Genomic DNA, 6,915 nt, shown 5'->3' with positions numbered 1-6,915 from the left:
ATTTTTTTTCCCTTATATTAGGCCAAATTCAAAGTCTATTGTTTATATTGTTTAAGTTTCTCATTGTCTCTCTAACGAAATTCTATTTTATTTTATACCTTTAAATATTGATAATTAACTAATGAATAAAAATAATAAATTTTAATAATTTTTTATTATTTTTATATTATATTGTTTGTTTTTAATTTTTTATTTATTTAAAATTAATATATTTTTATCAATCATATTAGATGTATATTAAAATCAACTATTAATATAAAATATTTGTTAATAAATACAAAATATATATATTAAAAATTAGTTAGACAATCTATATAGGGAGTGATTTCAATGTATAAATAATATTTTTATATTTTTAAATGGTGCTACACTGCTACCTAATTTTCTTTTACGATTGCTTTTGTCTCGAGACTTTAGCATCACTCATCAGCCATAAGGCGTGAAAATTAAATCAATAATGTTTCGATAACAATGAGAGATTAAGGGAGAGGGACAAAGCAGCCCCACAATTAGATAGATCATGTGATTTTTTCCATACACAACATTGTTGAAGGCCTTATCTGAAAACGATCGAAGCCCCATCACTGTCGGTTATTAGCTACTTAGCTACATTCGTTCATTAATTAAATGCATGGTTTTCCATACGATATATATAACCCCTTGAAGTTTTATAACCAAGAAATTAAAGTTGCTATGATTAAGAGCGGCACATACAGGATGCATGCAACTCCTCCGATCCGATCCTAGTTAATTAATTAATTAATTAATACGCTAAATTTAGGATTTATTTTGGAATTCAGATGTTGATCGATCGAATCTATATATATCTGACCAAAATAACAATATGATGACATGCATGCATACATACTGTAAACTAGTACATACAATAATAGAGATGCATAATATAATGTGTCATTATTCTGTAAATACATACATAGCGAATGGATGAAAGAGATGTGTCACAAATGATGTGTGTAAGAATTAATGCCTGTTAGTATATACATGCAGGGAAAACTGAAATTCACCCTATCTTGTGTAAGGAATTAATTAAAAGAGGGTAAGGTTCTTCTTTCCATTCCCTCCTCCCATCATTATTATATGTAAACCATTATGTGCGTAGGGTATCTCCACAAAAAATGGACGGAGCCCCCCTCCCCCTCTGATCTTCACACATGTTCTTTAATAAGTTTGCCTTTTCATTATCATCAATTTATTATATAATATATATGATTACTTATACGAAGATAATAGTTAAAAATTATTAGATAAATAACAATTTAGTCCAACATATCAAATTATTTAATAATTTTATTTTTATCTATCATCTTAGTACGAAGACAACTTCATATCAACTTTATATCAGTGATCATCAAGATTCGAATGTTAAAAGAATAGTATATTTTTGTTGGGCTAGAAGGGTTTGCTTTTGGTTGCAGACGAGTTTAGGGCAGACCGGCAGAGTGAAAAGGGACAAATTGTGGCAAGTAATTAAGTAACCTTGAGAATGGAACCATTTGTATGTGGTGCTTAATTAAATTTAAGTTGAATCCGCATTCCAAGCAAGTGTTGTCATTTTCAGGGGATAATACAGCCACGAGACACTGATTTGAACCAAAATCAAAACAATAGCTTTTTTTGTCTGGATATATATGAGTAAAACACTAACGCATATATTTCCAACTTATACTATTAACCTCCTTTACCTATATAAAGAGCATATATAACTATACACACGCAACCATGTTTTGTATGTATTACTTAGTTTACACCATAGAGATATAATAATAATAGCAAAACAATAATAGTAGTAATAAGAGGGTATATATTATTTATTATTATTATTAATTAAGTAAGAATTATATATATAACATGGCTATGTTGTTACCAATAATGAATCGGCATCTTCTTCTTGTTGCTTTTCTTTTGCTTTGTTTCATGTCCATGACAGCTAGAGGTGAGAGTAATTTAATTTATTATTATTATTATGTTCATACATGATTAGTGTGTATGTAGTATAGTATCATTTATGTGTTGGTTCTTTTGGTATGGTTATTGCAGGAAGAAGTTTGCGAGAGATTGCTACTACCAAGAATGGAGTTAATAATGGTGGGAGGGGTCATCAAAGTAATGTGTTCAAGCGGAACCATGAAGGAACACAAGAGATTATTAGTGGTGACATAGATACAATGGACTACACGCCTGCAAAGAAGAATCCTCCAATCCATAATTAGATTTCCATCCCAATTAAGTTTCTTCTTTTCTCTTTTTCTCGTTTTAGAAAATCTTTTAGGTATAGACAAAGATTATTATTGTTCAATTCTGATGCGCCTCCCTGGTTGAGAAAACACTGCTGCGCCTTATCATATATGTCCCCACCATTCAATTCCTTTTATGTAGTAATTTTTTGTACATCTATTCTTAATCAATGCATTTTGATACAAATTAAAATACAGTATGTATGTTTAGCTAGATACATGTACATTATATATGCATTATATTGATTCCTATATTTATATATGAAAAAGTATAAGTAGACAATGAAAATATTAAACAATGTGAACAATGAATATATCGGATGTTCAATTCATTAGGTGTGCAGATAGTTATTCTAATATTAAGATTTAGGTGAGTAATTTGGAAATGTAGTGTATTTTTACTTTATTGGATTAATTTTAGAGTTCATTATTCATATTGTTCACAAAAACTATATCTAGCAAAGTCCATTATACATATAGCTTTTGAAGTTGGCTAGGTATAAGAGGAGTATAGATATATACCTCCATCGACAGGAATTTTCACCATCAGGTATTGAAATTTGATGTCACCAGAAACAGATGCTTAATTAATATGTATTTTGCAAGTCTTGTAATATATTTTTTTTTTCTAAAAAATAAAGAAGCAGGTGTTGTGGAAATATAAAATAGGACGGCTTTGAACTACCAAGAATGGATTTTCAGTGATCCTGGTAGGTATTGATGGCAGTACTTGGAGGCTAAGGAAGTTGATGTCTTTTCTGTAGCAGTTTTTTTTTTTGTGTTGAGATTTCTTTTATTTTCTGTTATTTATGCTCTACTCTATTGTATTGAGTTTTCTTTATTTCAAAAAAATTAAATTTTTCTTTTCTCAAAAATGTTAAATCCTTTTCATGCACCGCCGGCTTCGTACATGATTCATATATTATGCATATGAACTTTGAACTTTAATAAATGATAAACAATCAATAATTCAGCTAACATCTATCAATTTTTATATATATATTTTTTAATCTTTCTTTTAGAAAGTTTAAGATTTAGGGTTTAATAAATGTTCTTCTGCCAATGATTGATTGATTAAAAGATTGCACACTTATCTCTAAGATTTTGAGTTCAGACAACATCAGGAGTTGTATTTTAGTAGGAAAAAGCTAGAAGGTTGAATAATATTGCCTTAATTTCAAGATAAATATTAAAAAATATTGGTAACATAATCTTTATTATGATAAAGATATATTTTTGAATTTGTACATACACTTTTTTTATTATTTATTTAATTAACAAACCTTATTTATATTTTAGTCAATTCTATTTAATATCTAATTTTTGTTTCACTTATTTTTTATAATAAATTTTAAATATTTAAAAATTATTTATTTTTATATTTTAAATTAAATATTAATTTTTAATTTATTTAACAAGTAAGATAACATCTTTAAAAATTACTAAAATATTAATAAAAGTTATTATTTTTGACTAATAGTTAATAAAAAATATTTAAAAATATAGACTAAAAATATATTAGTGAACATTAAACTAAAAATATTAAGTTGATAGCTAAAAATATTAGTCAAATACAATAAATCTTACTAATCCTTAAAATTTTTCATCATCTTTTAGGTATTATATCAATTTTTTTACATTTTATTGAAGTAGCTGGTATTATAGAGGAGTGTTAAGAGACCAACAGATTTTATAATTTGTAGTCATTAATTAGCTATTATTAATATTTTTTAGGTTTAATTACTCTACAAGTCCCTATAGTTTCACCAAATTTTCAATTAGGTCCCTATACTTTTTTTCTTTTCAATTAGGTCCTTGTACCTTATTTTTTTTTTCAATTAAGTCTCTATCGTCGGTGTACCGTTTGAGATAACAGAATATTCTTCATAAAAAAAGAATATTCTTGGCAATTAGCTGTAGAGGCTTGGTGAAGTAATCTGAATTTTTTCCTAATACCCAAATAACCCCTCACATTTCATTCCTAAGAAAAAAAGAAACCCTAAGTTTCTCCTGTATTCTCCGTCTCCTGCCTCCATCGACGGCGTGTGTGTCTGCCATCGACTGCGACAGACGGTTGCTGGTGTCCCTTCCGTTGCCTTCTCTCTGCGCTGGGCCCTTGATCGTTGTTCTTCTCTGAGGTATTCTCCACGATTTGTCCGGCCAAGGCGTCTTCCTTCCGTCGCGGTGAAGGCCCTTGCCTGGAGTCACCGTGCCGCACGGTGCCGAGCCTCCAACCATGCCTCTGCTCCATCTCCCTGCAGTCGAAGTTTTTGTAAGTAAGTGACAAAGAAAAAACCCTAATTTTTTCAATGTTAAAAGTTGATATTTATGTTAATTTTTTGCAAAAAAAAAATATGGCATTGTTTGACTGTTGTTGCTGTGATGGTGGTGCTTTGAATTGATTCTATTTCTATTTTTATTAAATAGATTTTGCTTTCAATGGGAGATTTGTAAAAGTGTAATGTATGCTGATGGTTTCAGCTTATGAAAGTCTCGACCTTTTTTTCAAATTATGTGATTGAATGGAGCTACTATGGCATTGGATGATGAATTTTGTTTATTCTTGAATGTTGATTATTGTGGCTGTGCCAATGTTGCTTTAAATAGATTATGTTTCTGTTTTTAATACCTGTAGGGATGGGAAGGAGGATTTTACCATAGACATACACCATGGTGGCAAGTTTCATGATTTAGGAAATGGGCTAGAATATTTGGGGGGAAAGGTGTTGGAAGATATGCATTATGAGCTCGATGAATGGAGTTTGCAAGAAATAGTTAGTGAGTTGCAAAAGTTAGGGTACAAAGGAAATGCCAGGATCTGGTACTGTGAACCAGGCTGTCAATTGAGCTCGGGTTTCAGAGAGTTGATGAGTGATGGAGATGCCATGAGAATGGGTAGGTTATTAGTGTCGCAAACTGTTAAGCATTACTCGGTGTATGTTGTTGATGGCTGTAGGGAAGGTAACAGTGTTGAGATATGTTCGAATGATAAGGACTATGTGCCAACTGAAGCTGAGTACAATGAGAGTGGTTTCGTAGAAGTAGAGGTTGAATGTGTATCAGAAGCGTCTAGTGAGGAGGATAGATTTGATGACAGTGTAGACGATGGAGACCACGAGGATCATTTTGGATTTGACGTTGAAGATGGAAATGATGGTGGAGTTGGAAATGCTTTTGGGGGATTTGATGGCCCTTTAAATGAACATGACAATGCTCAAACTGGTGGTGTTGATGCTGCTGTGAAAGACGCAGCCGTTAGGGATGATGTTGAGGTTGGAGAGATTTCCGAGGGTTATGAAACTGAAGATATTGATAGCTATGAGGGAGATTCGGATGATATGATTAAGAAGAGAAGATATCTTAAATACAATGAGGTTGAGATGAGTAGGGAATATGTGTTTAAGGTGGGATTGGAGTTCAAGTCATTTGGTCAGTTTAAGGATGCTATTAGGGAGCATGCTCTGTTGAATGGAAGGGATATTAGGTATATCAAGAATGATAGGATTAGATGTAGAGTGGGCTGTAGAAGAAGGAAAGGGAAGTGTAGGTGGATGGCGTTTGCATCCAAAGTTGGTGGTTCCGATTGCTTTCGGCTGAAGACCTTTAACAGAAAGCACACTTGTGGACGAGATTACAGCGGTAGGCTTGCATCAAGTAGTTGGATGTCTCAGAAGATTGTTACCAATATTAGTAGGGGGAGGAGATGAAGATTGCAACAGTAATTCAGACTATTCAGGATAAATACATGGCTAATATTTCAGTCACAAAGGCTTATTGGGCGAGGAGAATAATGCATAGTGTAGACCTCATTGGCCACACAATAAATATTGCTGTTAAAATATATCTATAGTGTAGACCTCATTAAGCACCAGAATAATGCATGTCACTTTTCTTATCAAGTTTCTTTATTTGATTTTTGAGATTATTGAAATGTTCTGTCAGTTATCATGGTGGACCCTTAAATCATAGATGCACAAGTCTCATTTCTTTTGCATCGATTCATCATTTGATTATGTCTAAATTTGAAAAGTTATTTTTATGGGGAAAAACAAAAACAGTGATATAAGAATTTACCTTTTTTATTTATTTATTAATTTATTTACTTTTAATATGATATGTTGTAGCTACTGAAAATTGAAATTTAGCTCATATGTTGCTGCGTTTTATAACTGAATTATATATGCTATGTTGCAGCTCTATAAAAAGTTATTATATATGATATGATGCAGCTATATGAATCTGAATTATATATGCTGTGCTGTAGGGTTTGATGCAAGTTATTCAAGAGATGATGCCGGCGTTAGAGCATCGACTATGCTTGAGACATCTGTATGCGAATTGCAAGAAAGCATATGGAGGTGGGACTGTTTTGCGGGATCTAATTCTATCAATAGCTAAAGCTATATATGTTGAGGAATGGGAGAGGAGGATGACTCAACTAATGAACATCAACCGTCAATGCTATGAAAAGTTATTATCATTGGATCCAAAGCTCTGGTGCAAGAGCCATTTCACGTTTCTTGCTAAGAGCGACATGTTGATGAATAACATATCTGAAGCTTTCAATGGTAGGATCTTGGAGGCAAGAGACAAGCCCATACTTACTATGTTCGAGTGGATTCGATGTTATTGGATGTCTCGGTTTGCTGAAGAAAAGAAG

General features: G+C 31.9%; 1 long non-coding RNA gene across 1 annotated transcript; it reads left to right on the top strand.

The window, feature by feature from the left end:
• Positions 1–1,678: 1,678 nt before the first annotated feature.
• Positions 1,679–2,452, top strand: LOC112771232 (uncharacterized). The gene is made up of 2 exons (XR_011878852.1): positions 1,679–1,954; positions 2,059–2,452. It is a non-coding gene; the product is annotated as an uncharacterized lncRNA (long non-coding RNA).
• Positions 2,453–6,915: the final 4,463 nt, after the last annotated feature.

The sequence above is a fragment of the Arachis hypogaea genome, chromosome 3 (genome assembly GCF_003086295.3).
Source record: "Arachis hypogaea cultivar Tifrunner chromosome 3, arahy.Tifrunner.gnm2.J5K5, whole genome shotgun sequence".
Classification (NCBI taxonomy): Eukaryota; Viridiplantae; Streptophyta; class Magnoliopsida; order Fabales; family Fabaceae; genus Arachis; species Arachis hypogaea.
The sequence above is the reverse complement of the archived record's forward strand: the minus strand, read 5'-3'. Positions and strand labels throughout refer to the sequence as shown.